Source organism: Gopherus evgoodei, chromosome 19, assembly GCF_007399415.2.
Source record: "Gopherus evgoodei ecotype Sinaloan lineage chromosome 19, rGopEvg1_v1.p, whole genome shotgun sequence".
In the NCBI taxonomy this organism is placed as follows: Eukaryota; Metazoa; Chordata; order Testudines; family Testudinidae; genus Gopherus; species Gopherus evgoodei.
The window spans coordinates 2,080,001-2,099,568 of record NC_044340.1 but is presented as its reverse complement, the minus strand read 5'-3'; the positions used below and the strand labels follow the sequence as shown (position 1 = coordinate 2,099,568).

The 19,568-nt window shown below is 46.7% G+C and overlaps 1 protein-coding gene and 1 non-coding gene across 2 annotated transcripts in view; one reads left to right on the top strand and one right to left on the bottom strand.

Moving 5' to 3' along the window:
- LOC115637192 (zinc finger protein 436-like) overlaps positions 1–19,568 on the bottom strand; it is a 346,365-nt gene that overhangs the window by 259,870 nt on the left and 66,927 nt on the right. The gene's annotated exons all lie outside the window — the stretch shown is intronic.
- On the top strand, positions 312–383 carry TRNAE-UUC. The gene has a single exon. It is a non-coding gene; the product is annotated as a tRNA-Glu (tRNA).

Below are 19,568 nucleotides of genomic sequence, written 5' to 3'. Positions count from 1 at the left end.
AGGTGTTTATTTGCAAGCTGAGGTTCCCTTTCTGATATTCACCTTCTGTCCTGGTTATGTCTCCAGCGAGCAAACCAGAGCTGTTACAAAGCTGGTTAAATGCTGCTTTCTAGACCAGAGAGCCCAGCTCTGGGGTTGATTTAACTTGCTGTCGCCATCAGCTGGTCAGAGTAACCAGGGTGGGAGGGTGGAATTTAGGATTCTCCCACCAGGGGAAGGTGCTGTTGGACTCATCTACTGGGGGAGAGTCTGAAAAAGAAAGTAGCCTAAGGAAGTGTAGCATAAGTGAGACAAAAAGCAACATTATCATGTCCCTGATGGTCTAGTGGTTTGGATTTAGCACTTTCACTGCAATGGCCTGGGTTCAATTCCCAGTCAGGGAAGAATGACTTTACATCAGAAAACCTTCAATTATTTTTCACTTCCAATTTAAACAAATCCATGTTTTTTCCTGGTTCCCCCTTCTTCTACATGATGTTGGGAAGGGCTTTGGAGACCATATAAAAATCAAAGCTTCCCACTGACTAATAACAGAATATGGACATGTTTCCCCTGTGCACCTGGAAGTCCAAGCTACATGCCCTTTTACACAAATAGACGTGCAAATTATCCCCCCATTGCTAGCTAGCCTAACCAACATTATAATAACAATAATAGACATTCAAGTTGACCCAAAGTGCATATTTTTTTCCAATTTTCTTGCTGAAAAAAAATCAAAAAATCCTTTTGGGTTAACCAAAATATTTCAGCAAATAAAATATTCAGCCAAACACTTTCATCCCACTCTTTGGAAGTAACTATCCCGGAGAAACTGATCATTAGCCTCTTCCATTCCTGAGGTCTAGATGCTGAAGTGTTCTAAGCATGGACTATGGGTCTTTCACCTGTTGCCTACTGGTTACTACCTTGCTCTGGTAGCTACTGATGAAAGGGAATGTGATTTAGTGGCAGACCTACTTCTATCCCTCTGCCCAACTAAGGGTGTTTGCTACATTGCATGTAAAAATACAATAAATGCATTTTGTTGGTATCTAAACCTGAGATCAAGATGAAACATCGTGATTGTAAGTCAGTGAGAAAATCTCTGCTGAGTCCTACAGAGGGAAGGTTTTCTCATCAGGCTCTCACACAAGATAAAAGTTCTGAAGGTTCTTAGAGCTTCCAGACACAGAGGCCAGAGTTTTCAGAAGGTCTTACACTCACCCCTAGAGCCAGATTTTCAGAAGAACTCAGCTACCATTTGGGCAACAAAACTGTTGGCCAGGTTTTCCGAAAGGCTGAACACACTGAGGGCTGAGCTATTTTGAACACAAAAGTTGGTGGCAGTTTTTAACTCAATCATCAGAAATGCTGCAAGAGCCCCTCCAATTTGCCCATCTCACGAGACAAAACACAGTCAAATCTCCCAACCAACAAAGCTCACATCTACTCCCCTTTTCCATGGTATTTGCCTGACAGCTCCCAGGGACCCATTCAACAAGACAGGAAATCCAAATTCAGTAAAGTCAAGGGAAAGTTTTTCACTGCAGGTTTCACTGACTGGGAAGGGTCAGACAGAAAAGTTTGGTCATTTAATGCCAGACTACTAGGCTCTCCCTTATTCCATTCCTGTCTCTGACATTTCCTTTTTCTCAGGCACAGGGAGTGACATGTCTGGATTCTCTCTGTCTCCCATCAGGTGTTGGGATGGTGAGTGAGAACGAGGAGGAGCATCCCCAGCAGGAAGTTGCTGAGCAAATAGAACCACATGGGACGTTATCAAGAAAACCCAAAGGAAATGTTTATGGGAGTCGTGCACTGCCAGAAAAAGCAAAAGCCTGTGAGACTCAGCAGAGGCCAGAGGAAAACTTAAGTAGCCTCTCAGACCTTATTACACACGAGAGAAAAAACTTGGAAGAGACACACTACACATGCCATGAGTGTGGGAAAAGCTTCAATGGGAGTTCAGACCTTTTCACGCATCAGGGAATCCACAGAGGAGAGAAACCCTACATGTGCTCTGAGTGTGGGAAAAGCTTCAGTCGGAGCTCACACCTTATCTCACATCAGATAATCCACACAGGTGAGAAACCTTATGGATGCTCTGAATGCGGGAAACGCTTCAATCGGAGCTCCTATCTTATCGCACATAGGAGAATCCACACAGGTGAGAAACCTTATGGATGCCATGAGTGTGGGAAACATTTTAATTGGCGCTCACACCTTATCACACATAGGAGAATCCACACAGGTGAGAAACCTTATGGTTGCGCTGAGTGTGGGAAACGCTTCAGTTGGCGCTCACACCTTATCAGACATCAGAGAATCCACACAGGAGAGACGCCCTGTACATGCTCTGAGTGCGGGAAAAGCTTTAATTGGCACTCACAGCTTAACACACATCGTAGAATCCACACAGGTGAGACGCCCTACACGTGTTCTGAGTGTGGAAAACACTTCAGTCAGAGCTCAAGCCTTATCACACATTTGAGACTCCACACAGGAGAGACGCCCTACACATGCGCCGAGTGCGGGAAAAGCTTCAATCAGCGCTCGCACCTTATCACACATCAGAGAATCCACACAGGAGAGACGCCCTACACATGCTCTGAGTGTGGGAAAAGCTTCAAACAGAGCTCTAGCCTGAGCAGACATCAGAGAATCCACACAGGAGAGAGACCCTACACATGCTCTGAGTGCGGGAAAACCTTCAAAGAGCGCTCAGACCTTCTCAGACATCGCAGAATCCACACAGGAGAGAGATCCTACACATGCTCTGCATTTGGGAAAAGCTTAAGAACATAAGAACGGCCATACGGGGTCAGACCAAAGGTCAATCTAGCCCAGTATCTGTCTACTGACAGTGGCCAATGCCAGGTGCCCCAGAGGGAGTGAACCTAACAGGCAATGATCAAGTGATCTCTCTCCTGCCATCCATCTCCATCCTCTGATGAACAGAGGCTAGGGACACCATTCTTTACCCTTCCTGGCTAATAGCCATTTATGGACTTAGCCACCGTGAATTTATCCAACTCCCTTTTAAACATTGTTATAGTCCCAGCCTTCACAGCCTCCTCAGGTAAGGAGTTCCACAAGCTGACTGTGCGCTGTGTGAAGAAGAACTTCCTTTTATTTGTTTTAAACCTCCTACCTATTAATTTCATTTGGTGACCCCTAGTTCTTGTATTATGGGAATAAGTAAATAACTTTTCCTTATCCACTTTCTCCACATCACTCATGATTTTATAGACCTCTATCATATCCCCCCTTAGTCTCCTCTTTTCCAAGCTGAAGAGACCTAGCCTCTTTAATCTTTCCTCATATGGGACCCTTTCCAAACCCCTAATCATTTTAGTTGCCCTTTTCTGAACCTTTTCTAGTGCTAGAATATCTTTTTTGAGGTGAGGAGACCACATCTATACACAGTATTCGAGATGTGGGCGTAACATGGATTTATATAAGGGCAATAATATATTCTCAGTCTTATTCTGTATCCCCTTTTTAATGATTCCTAACATCTTGTTTGCTTTTTTGACCGCCTGTGTACACTGCGTGGACATCTTCAGAGAACTAGCCACGATGATGCCAAGACCTTTTTCCTGACTCATTGTAGCTAAATTAGCCCCCATCATATTGTATGTGTAGTTGTGGTTATTTTTTCCAACGTGCATCGCTTTACATTTATCCACATTAAATTTCATTTGCCATTTTGTTGCCCAATCACTTAGTTTTGTGAGATCTTTTTGAACTTTGTCACAGTCTGCTTTGGTCTTAACTATCTTGAGTAGTTTAGTATCATCTGCAAACTTTGGCACCTCACTGTTTACCCCTTTCTCCAGATCATTTATGAATAAATTGAATAGCATTGGTCTGAGGACTGACCCTTGGGGAACACCACTAGTTACCTCTCTCCATTCTTAGAATTTACCATTAATTCCTACCCTTTGTTCCCTGTCTTTTAACCAGTTCTCACTTCATGAAAGGACCTTCCCTTTTATCCCATGACAACTTAATTTATGTAAGAGCCTTTGGTTAGGGACCTTACCAAAGATTTCTGAAATTTAAGCATACTATGTCCACTGGATCCCTCTTGTCCAGATGTTTGTTGACCCCGTCAAAGAACTTTAATCAGTAAGACACGATTTCCCTTTACAGAAACCAAGTTGACTTTTGCCCAACAATTTATGTTCTTCTATGTGTCTTACAATTTTATTCTTTTCAACGAATTTGCCTGATACTGACGTTAGACTTACCGGTCTGTAGTTGCCAGGATCACCTCTAGAGCCCTTTTTAAATATTGGTGTTACATTAGCTAACTTCCAGTCATTGGGTGCAGAAGCCGATTTAAAGATCAGGTTACAAACCTTAGTTAATAGTTCCACAACTTCACATTCGAGTTCAACCTCCTCTAGTGATACTTCAATCTGTGACAGTTCCTCAGATTTGACACCTACAAAAGCCCATTCAGGTCTGGGAATCTCCCTAACATCCTTAGCCATGAAGACTGAAGCAAAGAATCCATTTAGTTTCTCCTCAATGACTTTATCATCTTTAAGCGCTCCTTTTGTATCTCGATCCTCCAGGGGCCCCACGGGTTGTTTAGCAGGCTTCTCGCTTCTGATATACTTAAAAAACATTTTATTACCTTTTGAGTTTTTGGCTAGCCATTCTTCAAACTCCTTTTTGGCTTTTCTTATTAAATTTTTCACTTAATTTGGCAGTGTTTATGCTCCTTTCTATTTACTTCACTAGGATTTGACTTCCACTTTTTAAAAGATGTCTTTTTATCTCTCATTGCTTCTTTTACATGATTACTAAGCCCCAGTGGCTCTTTTTTAGTTCTTTCACTGTGATTCTTAAATTGGGGTATACATTGAAGTTGGGCCTCTATTATGGTGTCTTTAAAAAGTGTCCATTCAACTTGCAGCAATTTCACTTTAGTTACTGTACCTTTTAATTTCTGTTTAACTAACCTCCTCATTTTTTGCATAGTTCCCCTTTTGAAATTAAATGCCACAGTGTTGGGCTGTTGAGATGTTCTTCCCACCACAGGGATGTTAAATGTTATTATATTATGCAGTTTATTTCGAGCAACTGCAGTTAGTCGGGAGAGTACACATGGGCAGAGTTTCCTCTCCTGAGGTAGGTCTCGGTTAGATAAACAGTTAAGGCAAGCATTTATACCTTTTGTGACATACAGTAATGAGCAACAACTGCATTTTGTTTGTACATATTTCTTTCTGATAGCTTACTTCTCTCAGCAATTTCTGCTACAGTCTGCATTCTGTTCTTATCTAACACAAGATCAAAAACCAGCATCTCTTACAGTTCTTTTCCACTCGCCCAGGCCCTGCTTGGAAGTCTTGCGTTATTAGCTGTTAGAGTTAGCCTGGTAAATATCAAATCCCTGGGAAAACACAGTTATACAAAGCAAAACAAAATCACAAAAAGAAATGTCATTGGAAATAGAGAAATAAAAAAGGGAAATGCAATTCCCATCACTTTCTCATGTCTGGACCATTCCTGTATCGAGAGCACCCACTAAGGTCCCTGTGTGCTTATGAGAAACCTGGAGGAACTCATACCACAGCCTGTACATGAAACTCAACTGCTCCCAGGTGCCACAGTAAAACCCTTTCCCTGCTGTGATGTTGATGGTTCTATGAAAATATGCTAATGAGTGTGAATATAATGTAACTGGAACATGCTTCATGCAAAAGGTCTCTTGTACAGTATCATTACAAAGCTTATTCTCTACTGTGTGTGTTCATCCTATTTGTATGAACTGATCATTCTTATGTCTGAAACTAGAAATATGAAAGCAGCAAAGAGTCTATGAGGTGCCACAGGACTAACAGACATATTGGAGCATGAGCTTTTGTGGGTGAATACTCACTTTGCCGGATGCATGTCATAGAAATATGAACTATAACTCTGAGGTCCTGTTGTAATGATGCAAAGTGTGGACCATTAATAGTGGTTTGGTGGCTCCCATTAACCAGGACAATAGACTGGAGATGGCTCTGTCCTGCACCATCTGTGAATCCAGCCAGGAAGAATGAAGGCTTGGGGTCTCACAGGACATGTGACCATGTCACCTGGTACAGGAATCCATCTTAAACCTGGGGCTTTTCCCCAGGAGAGAGACAAAAGATTCCTGCCTTGTACCAAAGCTGTATAAGGGAGTGGAAGAGAAGAAAGGTGGTTGCAGTTATGAGACATCCCCTAGCTACCACCTGAGCTGGAACAAGGACTATACCAGGTGAAAAGATTGGACCCAGACAAGAAATAAGTCTGGTCTGAGAAAGAAGCTTATTGGAAGATCTCTGAGGGTGAGATTTTATCTGTATTGAGTTTCATATTGTATTAGGCTTAGACTTGCATATTTTTGTTTTATTTTGCTCTATAGCAGGACCGGCTTTAGGCCAATTGCACCAATTCCCCCGAATCAGGCCCCACACCTAAGAGGGCCCCGCGCCCAGTGGCAGAGGCGGTGGGGGGTGGGGCAAGTGGTTGAGAATCCCTTCCCTGTTTAGAAGCTCCTTTTTAATTTTTACTCACCCAGAAGTGCTCTGGGTCTTTGCTGGCGAGTCCTTCACTCACCCCAGGTCTTCAGCAGCACTTCAGCGGCATGTCCTTCAGTGCCACGAAGACCTGGAGCAAGTGAAGGACCCGCCACCGAAGACTAGGAGTGCTGCCCGGTGAGTACAAGCCCCACATGTCTCAGGGGAGGGGCAGAGATGTTCAAGAGATGGGCAGGGGAGGGGAGGGTGCAGAGAGGCATGAGTGGTGAGCAGGGCAGTTCTCAGGGGAGAGGTCAGAGAAGTGAGAGGTGTGGGCAGGGCAGGTCTCAGGGGAGGGGCAGAGAGGTGTGAGCGCTGGGCAGGGCAGGTCAGGGGAGGGGGCAGAGGTGTGGGTAGTGGGGAGGGGCAGAGAGGTATGAGCGGTGGGCAGGGCAGGTCTCAGGGGAGGGGCAGAGGTGTGGGCAGGGTGAGTCTTGAAGACGGGGCAGAGAGGTGTAGGCAGGGTGGGTCTTGGGAAGGCTCAGAGAAGCGTGGGCGATGGGTAGGGTGAGTCTCAGTAGAGGAGGCAGAGAGGTGTGGGCAGCAGGTAGACCTTGGTGTAGGGGGTGGAGAGGTGTGAGGAGGCCTTGGGGGAGGAGAGGAGCGAGCGAAAGGTGGACCAGCAGGCCTCAGCCAAAGAGGAAGAGCAGGGGTGAGAAGTGGCCAAATGAGAGTGAGGGCAGAGCACAGGTGGGGCCTCAGAGAGAGGAGAACAAGTGAAGGGGGTGGAGTGGGGGGACAGCACCACGGTCTGGGCAGGGCTACCCAGAGGATTCAGGGGGGCTGGGGCAAAACAATTTTGAGGGTCCCTTCCATAAAAAAAGTTGCAATACTATAGAATACTATATTCTCATGGGGGCTCCTGCAGAGTCTGGGGCAAATTGCCCCACCTGCCCTCCCTCTGGGTGGCCCTGCCCTCACCCTCTCCTCATACTTTCCCTGCCACCTAATCATTTTTGTTGCCCTCCCCTAGACTCTCTCCAATTTGTTTCTGGGGGGTAGGGGGGACTGGATGCAATGCTCCAGACTTGGTCTCACCAGTGCCGAATAGAGGGGAATAATCACTTCCCTCGATCTGCTTGCAATGAGCCTACTAATCCAGCCCAATATGACCAGTTACCCATATTGAATGCAGACACAGCAATATTTGATAAATTTTTTACTATCCATTCAGGAGGTTATTTCCCACCTATTCATAAATAATGAAGATGCTCTAAGCAGAGGGTAGAGAGCTGTCCTGTCCATGCAGTTAACCCATCTCCCTGAAAGGTGGTAGCTATGTCAGTGGGTGAAGCTATGTTGGTGGGTGTGCAAGCTATGGTGTCTACATGTATATATAAAGTTTAATCAAACCTCATTTTAAAAACCCCTGTGGTCTGGGAATAGAAAAGGAGCTGTCTGAGGTAGAGCCTGTCCTTCAAAATCCTTAAGATCACTGACTTGCCTATGCAAATGTCATGGGGTTATATAGCTCAGTGGTAGAGTGTTTGACTGCAGATCAAGTAGTCCTTGGTTCAAATCTAAATGCCCCCTTACAAACTTGTTCCTTCAATAAAAATAATTCCATTTCCAGTATGTTCAGGAGCTCCACTAAATAGGGATCCCTGAAATGAGTGGGCACCCTCAATGTTTTCCTGTGCAAATGCATAAAAACTTAGCAAACATGTCCCCCAGCTGAAATCAGTTCCAGTCCTCTAAGTGTCTAGGTTTCTTTTCATCAATTAAACAAAGGCACTTAAGTCACATTTGCAGGTCCTTGGCTGCAATGTGCAGAAGAACAAGAACCACATCCACTTGGGAGGAATGGACTAGTCTGTATTATACATTTGGTAAGTAGGTTGCTATTGGGACTGAAAACTCTACTGGAGGTGGACAGGAGCCTGTTATAAAAATAAAATAACCAAGATTTACCAAACTCCCTGTTACACGTTCAAACCTCTGTTTGTGCACGCCGCATCAATTGGGGTGCTAATAAATGGCAACCTTCCTTTAACACAGATCGTTGTTCTGTGTAACTTTCAGATACATTCGAATGGCAGCCGTTTAGAGGTCATGTGCTTATAATTCATGAGCAGGAGCAGAGTCTCTGTAAGTTTCTGATCTCATTGATCATTTGGGTAGAAACAGCAATGGTTTGGTGGTTTTTTGTTTTTTTTCCCCTTCGTTTTCTCCTAAGGAATGTGTGATCTTGAGCATGTTATTTTAAGTTCCCTGTGGGTCAGGAAAATTCCATCTCCTTGAAATATGTGGGGAAGTGACCTGTTTGTATAACCTAAAATAAAGGAGCTTTTGTAAAGCAGTTTTGCCTTTAAGTATGCTGGGATAAAGACAGTAAATAGTAAATTCCACAGCCAGACACCAGGCCAGGATCAATTGATGGGGCCAGGATCAATTAATTACAGAAGAAAAATTCTTGGGAAGTAGCTGTAACTTGTCCCCAAACCTTTCTTTGTTCTCATATGCTATCACAAATCCTCTGCTAGAGGGCAGAGTTAAGGTTATCTGGGCAGGTACCCTCACTCTGTATTCCCTGTTTTTCAAGAGTTTGAGTGTTACTGAACTCGATGTTCTGGAAGGTAAGAGATAGTCACAGTCAAAGTTAACTCTCTGTTAACAAAGGTTTTGTTAGTGACAAATAATGAGACTAATCCCTCACTGCGGTAATTCCACTGACTTCAGTGTACTCTTTCCCCATTTCTAGTTCCCAAAAAATAAGCAAATTAAAACAACCTTGAGAACTAAAATGCTGTGAGAAAATGGAAATTTTAGTAGCTCAGATAATTCAGTTTCTTCTGTGTCTTGTATGTGTGTAAATGGCACAACACGTTAATTTATAAGCACATCTTTCTTCTTTAAATATTCTGTAGTACATTAACTAGATCAAGTGGATTGTTCAATGCAGTGAGGTTTTCATGCATTGCCCAAAACATATTTTTCATATTATGTAAATTAACACAACTCATTGAACACAAAATTGTGTATTTCATGCTGTGAACTGTGTCGGTAGCTCAAATTAATAGGTTTTCTCTCTCTCTCTCTCTCTCTCTCTCTCTCTCTCTCTCTCTGTGAGGCACAACAAAATAATTTAGTGATGCTGAAAACATTCCCTTCTCCTCCAGAACTGCCTTGGAAGCACCTTCCCTTTGTAGATTAATCTGCCCCTGTGTCTCTACAGGGAAAATATAGTTTTTATGAAAAAACACACAATTTTTTAATTAAAGGGACTGAGACAGAATAGCCACATGATGGTGACACATCAGGAATGCAAAGCAACAGGTTCCTGGTTTGCACATTGATGATGACAAGGGATTGAACTCGATTCCCCTCTTTTCACAGACATTTTTTTTTTATTCTCTGAGGTCAAACATAAGTTTAAATGTCGTACTAAGTCCTATGCCTCGTAGCTCCAACAGCCACAGATGCAAGATGAGTTACTGCAGCCTCGACCTTGTGTCCGTGTTTAGGTGGTTTTCACCTAAACGTTCCAGCAGCTCACAGTTATGTCCCGAGCTCCTCAAGTCCCATTGACAGCTGAGCTCTTCCTGCCCACTGAGCCCAGCACAGACAGTGGGTGGGGGGTTAGTTTGTACCCAAATAACTGACAGAGCCAAGCAAGGAGCAAAGAAATGTTTGCTTCGGTCACTAGGTCTCGTTTCTATGGCTCATTTGCTCTCTCCCCTTCTCTGATAAGGAGCAATGGTAAGATTAAACAGGTTAAAACATGTGCTAGGTGATGGCTGCAGGGCCGGCTTTAGGAAGTGCAGGGCCCAATTCGAACAGTTTCGATGGGGACCTGGCAGGGATGACTAAAACAAAAAAAAATTTGAAAAAAACCCTTTCATTTCTTCCATGTATTATTTACTTTCCATGACTATATAAATGATAAAATTATATGTTACATACATTGCATCACATTAATTAGCTGATTTGCACTTTCATATTAGGAAAATAATTTGTTTTGATAGTTGTACAACTGATTTTTTTCACTGTTTATTTTATTAAAATTTATAAAATATTTCCTTATTAATATAAAATTGCCTCCTCCTTCCCCTCCCCAGTGCTGCCTGGCCCCGTGGAAACAAACCCTCCTTCCCCAGCTCCACCCCGTCGAAACAAGGTTGTGGGGGGGTCGGAAAGAAACGGCACACATGGGATGACCAGATCACAGCAGTAAAATAGGAGCTGCCCCCTCCCTGCTCAGCCCCATCATCACACCCCTCTTCACCCCCTAGCCCCCCCGATGGCTTGCTGCATCCCTCCTAGTCAGTCCCCCACCCATCACTCTCCTCCTTTCACCTTCTCCCTCCCCTGCCAGAAACCCCCATGCCCACCCTTAGAACTCCTGCTGGCTCAGTGCTTGCCTCTTTGCCCACCCGCCACTTGCCCCCTCACCTCTTCCCAAGTATAAAGCCTCATTCAAAGACCCATGGGTTACTATATTACTGCACACACCAGTCAATCAATGCAGTTGTAGATAAATCTCTGCATTATGCATTTTTGTATAACTTTTATATGACTTTGTATTGAACCTTGGTAATATGTTATAGCAGGCCCCAAAGGTAGTGTGATTAAGGTAAAAGAAAAGTGTCTTTTTGCTAGGAGTAGAATAAGATCTTCCTCCAACTTTGTAATCAATTGCCCTGTTGAATGAATGAGGTGTGACTGAGGAAGGTATGGAAGGCAGCACCTCCAGACAGCTGCAACCCTTGGAGAGGGGCTGGGAGCCAGACCAAGGAGAGCTTTGCCCAAGCTGAGTGGGAGGGAGTTTGGGTGCTGGGTGCAGAGTCTGGGCTGGGGCACGGGGTGGAGTGCAGGAAGGGTGGAGGGGTGCAGACTCTGGGACAGAGTTCGGGGGCGGGAGAGGGGATGGTGGTGCTGGGGGGTGGGAGAGGAGGGGACTGCCATCACATGTGTCTTCCTTCCTCCTCTGCTGCCCCTCACCATAGCCTTGGTGGGGAATGGGGCTGCCACTTGCTCAGCGTTTTCAGGAGTGGTGGTTGGGGGGAAATCCAATCAAACTCTGGTTTTACTCTTTCGTTGTTGGGTAACTTTAATCCCTTACACACCCTTTCCTGCCTCTTTCACCCCCCTTTTTTACTGGGCTTATTTGATCTTTTTGGTGGAGCCAGATGAACACCACAAACCCCAGTGAGAGCAACAGGCTGGAAGACTAGACTGAACCCACCACCCAGCCTAGTCCATCCCAGAGCCCAGGACTGAGGGCAAATGTCCCCCCATCCCCAGGCCACCTGTTTCCACTCCTGGCCTCTCCCAGCACTGCCAGTGATTCTTTACGGCTGCATCAGGCGGCATTTCAACCGGACCCACCCCCCTACTAAATTCACCCCTGTTTTGCAACCACTCTGCACCAAGAGCACCTTCCTTCCCTGCCCTAGAGCTGCTGGATGGCTAGAAAGCTGAGCTGGACATTTGATCTGAAATATTATCATGCCCCCCCTCAAAAAAACCTTAATATCCACACAGCTTTGGGGGGGAATAGCCCCCCCAAGCCAGTCTAATTTATTGTTGTAGGGCAAATGAAGGAGCCATAGTTTAATGGAAATATTCAGCCCCTACAGTGGTCTTGCAGCAGGGAAAGCAGAGCTGATGGGAAGGGAACTGGTTTGGGTAGGAGCCCCAGTCCCCTTCCTTTGCAAAATAATTTGGAGAGGGGAATCAGATCACTCTGTGCCTCAGTTTCCCCTCTTGCTGGGGGGGTGGGGAGATAAGTCTCAGCCTGCTGTGTTGCAGACCTTTTGCATTCTTCCCTCTTGATGTATTTGATTTCCTCCTCCAAACCTCCCTCTCTCTCTCACCTGGAGTTCACAGCACTAAGTACTGGCTGGGGGCATTTTTCCTGGGTTACATGACATGATCCCAACATTAGTTCTGAAACAGACACAGGCAGGCACAAACTCACCCTCAAACAGCAACACCACCGAAAACCACAACACCAACCCAATATTACAAACCTACGGGGAATCACAGGGTCCAACATTCACCACTGAAAGCCCCAGCAGCTGCTCAGCTGAGTGAGGTCCACTGCAGAGATTCCTGTCTCCCACCGGACCGGAAGCCCCCTTGGCATCTCCTCCAGGTGAGTGCTGGGGGGAGGGGAGGGGTGGGGAAGGAAAGCTGCAAAGCACATGTGCCTTCTCCCCTGCCTCCCCCTCCTGACCTGCAACAACTGCAGCTGCCTCTGCCTCAGACCTCTGCCAGCCAGTGTCTCTCGTTGCCTAGCCACAACAGCTGCTGCTTCCGAGATCGATGCAGCGCTTTGCTTCCGGGAGAGATGCTTCCAGCGTGGGGCCCTCTTAGGCACGGGGCCCAATTTGGGAGAATCGGGCAAATTGGCCTAAAGCTGGCCCTGAGCACAGGGGTTGGGGCACTGGAGGGAGTGCAGGGGTTAGGGACAGAGGAGTGGGCACAGCACAGGGGGTTAGGTCCACAAGGTCAGACTGGGGGGGCATTTCTAGGGGTGCTGCCAAGACCCCTGGGCACAGCAGGGCCTTGCCCAGATACCCTGGGGGTAAGGCTCCCCCGTGGCACAGCAGCCTGGCCGAGGGATGGGTCCGCCAAGGACCAGGCCATACCCCCAGGACACAAGATTTCACATTAGGAGCCTGCGAGGCATGAGCTGGGGAGGGGTGCAGGGCCAGGGGATCTTGGGGGGATGAGAGGTTTTGTGTGGTGGAGTGTCAAGCTGACCCCAGGGCCCTGCCTTATCTGGGCTCCAGAGGGCGGAAGTGCCCTGGGGCAGGCTGGGAGTTGTATTTCCTGACCTTTCTCAAAGTGGAAGTGATGAGAGGGTTGCTCAGGCAATCCACCCCCTTCTGGTGCACACTGGGAAGTGTAATTGTCTCTCTCAAATTGTGCCTTTTGCTGGAGGAGAGACTGTATTTATGTCACTTTGCTGCTCCCTTCCCCACTCCCTGATTGGTGGAGAGACTGTGGGACAGCGTGAGGTAGGTAGGACAGAGACTCTGCATGAGCCCGGGAGCCGCAGGTCTCACAGCTCAATCCTACATTTGTAGATACAGTGAATGCAGCCTCTGCTCCTGGGTCTTCCCCAGGGACCCAATATTTCTTTGCAAAATACATTGGTTAGTTGTAAGGCAGTGGTCTCCAACCTTTTTATGCACAAGGTCATTTTTTGAACTTAAAATCAATCCAGGATCTACCTTGACCTTTCCCCAAGGTCCAGCCCTGCTCACTCCATTTCCCACTCCCTCCGTCACTCACTCTCCCCCAACCTCACTCTCTTTCACCAGGCTGGGGGAGGTGGTTGGGGTGCTGGAGGGGGTGCAGGCTCTGAGCTGGGGCTGAGGGGATTGGAGTGTGGGTGGGGGCTCTGGGCTGATCCTGGGGTAATGAGTTGGGGTGCAGGAGTGAGGGGGTGCAAGCTCTCGGAGGCAGTTTGAGTGCAGGCGTCATATGGTCACAATGCACCTAATCTCTCAGAATCCACTGGACATTTCATGAGTTTTACTTTTTATTAGTGTGATTTGTGGTTTATAGATCCAAAATCCTACAGGGATTGTCACAAATCTGTAACATTCTTAACTGTGGGTGTGCATTGGCTGAGCCTGGGGCAGGGGGTTGGGGTACAGGAGTGAGGGGTGCAGGCTCTGGGAGGGAGTTTGGTGCAGGAGGGAGTTCTGGGCTGGTGCAGGGGATTGGGGTGCAGGAGGGGGTTAGGGATGTGGGAGGGGTGCAGCTCTGAGGGGGAATTTGAGTGCAGGAGGGGGCTCCGGGCTAGCGCAGAGTGTTGGGGTGAGGGAGGGGATGTGGGGTAGGGAGCTCTGGGTTGGGGATTGGGGTGCAGGCTGGGAGGTGTTTACCACAGGTGGCTCCTGATCAGCAGCTGGCTGCTGGCATATCTGTGTGTGCAGCCAACGGGAGCTGTGGGGACAGTTCTGTGGGTGGGGGCAGCGCATGTAGCTGCCGCACCTCCCCTCCTCCAGGGGCTGCAGAGATGTGCCAGCAACCAGTCGCTTCTGAGAGTGGCATGGGGCCACAGCAGGCAGGCAGCCTCTTAGCCCTGCTACATCACTGGACTTTTAGCAATCCAGAGATTACAATTGACTGGCCAAGGCTCCAGAATCGATCAGTTGATTGATGGGTTGGTGACAACTGTTAGGAGTAAAATTAAAAGGCCACACAATGGTGCCAGAGTCTAAGAAATGAAAAACCCCATGATACCTCAGTCCTCATTGACTCTGAAAAGGGATTTATTTCAAATCCATTCATTTCTGTGGCTGGTAAACTATAAAGACCAAGCAATTTCAGTAGTTGTGACACTGGGGTGGTGGACCCTGTAACCGTATTTCAGATTGAATAATGATCTTATACTTGCAAAAAGAATGATGAGTACTTGTGGCACCTTAGAGACTAACAAATATATTTGAGCGTAAGCTTTCATGGGCTAAAACTCACTTCATCAGATGCATGCAGTGGAAAATACAGCAGGAAGATATATATATACACAGAGAACTTGAAAAAAATGTTTGATGCCAAACCAACTATAACAAGAGTAATCAATTAAGGTGGGCTATTATCAGCAGGTGATAATCAGGATGGCCCATTTCCAACAGTTGACAAGAAGATGTGAGTAACACTAGAGGAAAAATTAGCATGGGGAAATAGTTTTCACTTTGTGTAATGATCCATCCACTCCCAGTCTTTATTCAAGTCTAATTTAATGGTGTCCAGTTTGCAAATTAATTCCAATTCTGCAGTTTCTTGTTGGGGTCTGTTTTTGAAGTTTTTTTGTTGCAGTATTGTGACTTTGAGGTCTGTAATTGAGTAACCAGGGAGCTTGAAGTGTTCTCTGACTGGTTTTTGAATGTTATAATTCTTGATGTATGATTTGTGTTCATTTATTCTTTTGTGCAGATACTGTCTGGTTTGGCCAATGTACATGGAAGAGGGGCATTGCTGGATCACATTGGTAGGTGTCAAGTATCAGAGGGTAGCCGTGTTAGTCTGGATCTGTAAAAGCAGCAAAGAATCCTGTGGCACCTTATAGACTAACAGACATTTTGGAGCATGAGCTTTCATGGGTGAATACCCACTTCCTCAGATGCATGTAATGGAAATATCCAGGAGTAGGTATATATATGTGTGCTAGCAAGCAAGCTAGAGATAACGAGGTCAGTTCAATCAGGGAGGATGAGGCCCTGTTCTAGCAGTTGAGGTGTGAAAACCAAGAGAGGAGAAACTGGTTCTGTAATTCGCAAGCCATTCACAGTCTTTGTTCAATCCTGAGCTGATGGTGTCAAATTTGCAGATGAACTGAAGCTCAGCAGTTTCTCTTTGAAGTATGGTCCTGAAGTTTTTTTGCTGCAGGATGGCCATCTTAAGGTCTGCTATAGTGTGGCCAGGGAGGTTGAAGTGCTCTCCTACAGGTTTTTGTATATTGCCATTCCTAATGTCTGATTTGTGTCCATTTATCCTTTTCCGTAGAGACTGTCCAGTTTGGCCGATGTACATAGCAGAAGGGCATTGCTGGCATATGATGGCGTATATTACATTGGTGGATGTGCAGGTGAATGAACCAGTGATGGTGTGGCTGATCTGGTTAGGTCCTGTGATGGTGTCGCTGGTGTAGATATGTGGGCAGAGTTGGCATCGAGGTTTGTTGCATGGATTGGTTCCTGAGCTAGAGTTATTATGGTGTGGTGTGCAGTTACTGGTGAGAATATGTTTCAGGTTGGCAGGTTGTCTGTGGGCAAGGATTGGCCTGCCACCCAAGGCCTGTGAAAGTGTGGGATCATTGTCCAGGATGGGTTGTAGATCCTTGATGATGCGTTGGAGGGGTTTTAGCTGGGGGCTGTATGTGATGGCCAGTGGAGTCCTGTTGGTTTCTCTCTTGGGTTTGTCTTGCAGTAGGAGGCTTCTGGGTACATGTCTGGCTCTGTTGATCTGTTTCCTTATTTCTTCATGCGGGTATTGTAGTTTTGAGAATGCTTGGTGGAGATTTTGTAGGTGTTGGTCTCTGTCTGAGGGGTTAGAGCAGATGCGGTTGTACCTCAGTGCTTGGCTGTAGACAATGGATCGTGTGATGTGCCCGGGATGGAAGCTGGAGGCATGAAGGTAGGCATAGCGGTCGGTGGGTTTTCAATATAGGGTGGTGTTAATGTGACCATCACTTATTTGCACCGTGGTGTCAAGAAAGTGGACCTCCCGTGTAGATTGGTCCAGGCTGAGGTTGATGGTGGGGTGGAAGCTGTTGAAATCATGGTGGAATTTTTCCAGAGTCTCCTTCCCATGGGTCCAGATGATGAAGATGTCATCAATGTAGCGTAGAAAGAGAAGGGGTGTGAGTGGACGAGAGCTGAGGAAGCGTTGTTCCAGGTCGGCCATGAACATATTGGCATATTGTGGGGCCATGCAGGTGCCCATAGCAGTGCCACTGATCTGGAGATATATATTGTCATCAAATTTGAAATAGTTGTGTGTAAGTATAAAGGCACAGAGCTCAGCAGCCAGTTGTGCTGTGGCATCATCAGGGATAGTGTTCCTGACAGCTTGTATTCCATCTGTGTGTGGGATGTTTGTGTAGAGAGCCTCTACATCCATGGTGGCTAGGATGGTGTTTTCTGGGAGGTCACCAATGCATTGTAGTTTCCTCAGGAAATCAGTGGTGTCGCGGAGATAGCTGGGAGTGCTGGTGGCATAGGGTCTGAGTAGAGAGTCCATATATCCAGACAGTCCTTCAGTGAGAGTGCCAATGCCCGAGATGATGGGGCGTCCAGGATTTCCGGGTTTGTGGATCTTGGGTAGTAGATAGAATAACCCTGGTCGGGGCTCTAGGGGTATGTTGATTTCTTCTGGTGTTAGTGTAGGGAGTGTCCTGAGTAGATGCTGTAGTTTCTTAGTGTATTCCTCAGTGGGATCTGAGGGAAGTGGCCTGTAGAATTTGGTATTGGAGAGTTGTCTGGCTGCCTCCTTTTGATAGTCAGACCTGTTCATGATGACAACGGCACCTCCTTTATCAGCCTCTTTGATGATAATGTCAGGGTGGTTTCTGAGGCTGTGGATGGCATTGTGTTCTGCACGACTTAGGTTGTGAGGCAAGCGATGTTGTTGTTCCACGATTTCTGCCTGTGCACGCCGGCGGAAGCATTCAATGTATAGGTCCAGGCTGTCATTTCGACCCTCAGGAGGAGTCCATGTGGAGTTCTTTTTCTTGTGCTGTTGGTGGGAGGGCATCCGTGTATCAGTGCACTGTTCAGTGTTGTCCTGGAAGTATTCTTTGAGTCAGAGACGGCAAAAGTAGGCTTTCAGATCGCCGCAGAACTGTATCATGTTGGTGAGGGTGGCAGGGCAGAAAGAGAGTCCCCGAGATAGGACAGACTTTTCTTCTGGGCTGAGTGTGTAGTTGGATAGATTGACGATATTGCTGGGTGGGTTAGGGGTACCACTGTTGTGGCCCCATGTGGCAGGTAGGAGTTTAGACAGCTTACAGTCCTTTTTCCTTTGAAGAGAGGTGAAGTGAGTAATGTAGATCTCCTGTCTTATTCTAGTGAAGTCCGTTTGTATAGAAGTTTGGTTATTAATGAGAGTCTCCAGGTTGGAGAGCTCTTTTTTGATGTTTTCCTGTTTGCTGTATAGGATGCTGATCAGGTGGTTCCTCAGTTTTTTTGATAGAGTATGACATAATCTCTCACTGTGGTCTGTGTAGTATGTAGATAGCAGTGGATTTTTTACCTTTAGTCCATTTGGTATGATGTCCATCCGTTTGCATTTGGAAAGGAAGATGATATCTGTCTGTATTTGTGCAAGTTTCTTCATGGGGGCATTATTGTGCTCCCAGCTGTGATGGCTGAGTGGTTAAGGCATTGGAGTCAAAATCCAATAGGGTTTCTCTGAGCAGGTTTTAATCCTGCTCACAGCGAGGCCTGTGTTTTAGCCAGTTTCTAACCCGGGCAATAGCTCTTTACAAACCCGAGACACTCTCAGTTCTCTCCTGACCCCAAGTAAATCCTGTTCTGCTCCTTTCATAGAGGTGCCTGGGACACCACCTCACACTGTGTCCCTGAGGTGTCAGGCAAACTCTCAGCTCCTGTAGCCTCAGCCACTCACCTAATGCCCCATAGATCAGCCATAGCCTTGGTTCTGCTCCTCTCTCAAGAGTGTGAAAGGAGCCGACTCCATGGGTGCAATGGGGAAAAAAAGGGCCTTGCTGACATGCTTCTCCCCTTCTGGATGTCCCCCCTGCCAGTGATCAGCTGTTCAGTTGCATGCAGGTGGTGCTGTGGGGGGAGGAATGGGGACAGGAAGGGATGGATCAGGGCCTGAGCACCCTCTGGGAGACTCTCAAAGTCAGTGCCTCTGAGTACAGAAGCCTTCCCTGGGGCCAAAAGCCTCAGGCTTTGGGAGAGAGAGATTATCTGAGATATCAGATTGCTGGAAACCCTTCGGCTGGCCCTTAAATCAGAGGCCTGTTCTAGCACTGAGTCTGAGCTACTGGGATCCCTGCCACAGAGCGGGGTATCACAAGCCTCAGCCTCCTTTTCCTGTACATGGCTCTGGACACTATCAGGAATCGTTTGGCTCCTGGCACATAAAGCAAATTGGCTAGACAGCGGCTTAAACCCTGGACCCTCAGATTAAGAGCCTGATGCTTTATTGACTGAGCTAGCTGAAAGCATTAACGCTTCTACCACAAGATCAAGCAAGCAGGCAGGCAAAAGAGAGAGGGGGGAAAAAAGTCCCAGGAACCCCTCCTCTTTTTCTCCATGGCCACTGCCTATCAGCAGGATTTCTCCTCCTCTTCCTCCTTCCTGTGCCTCAGGACCACTAAATCTCCACACCTAGATAGCCAGCCCGTCTGCTGCACCCTAATCCCCCATGCTTAAACCTCCCTGCCAAAGTCCTGCATCTGGATCCATAGAATGAAGTCTCACATCTCGCTGGGAACTCTACTTCTTGTGCCCAAAGGAGGAAAGGTGAGTGTACAGGGAAGAGCCCAGCACCAAATCCCCATCCTGCAATGGAGTGTGAGAAATGTGTCGTATAGAA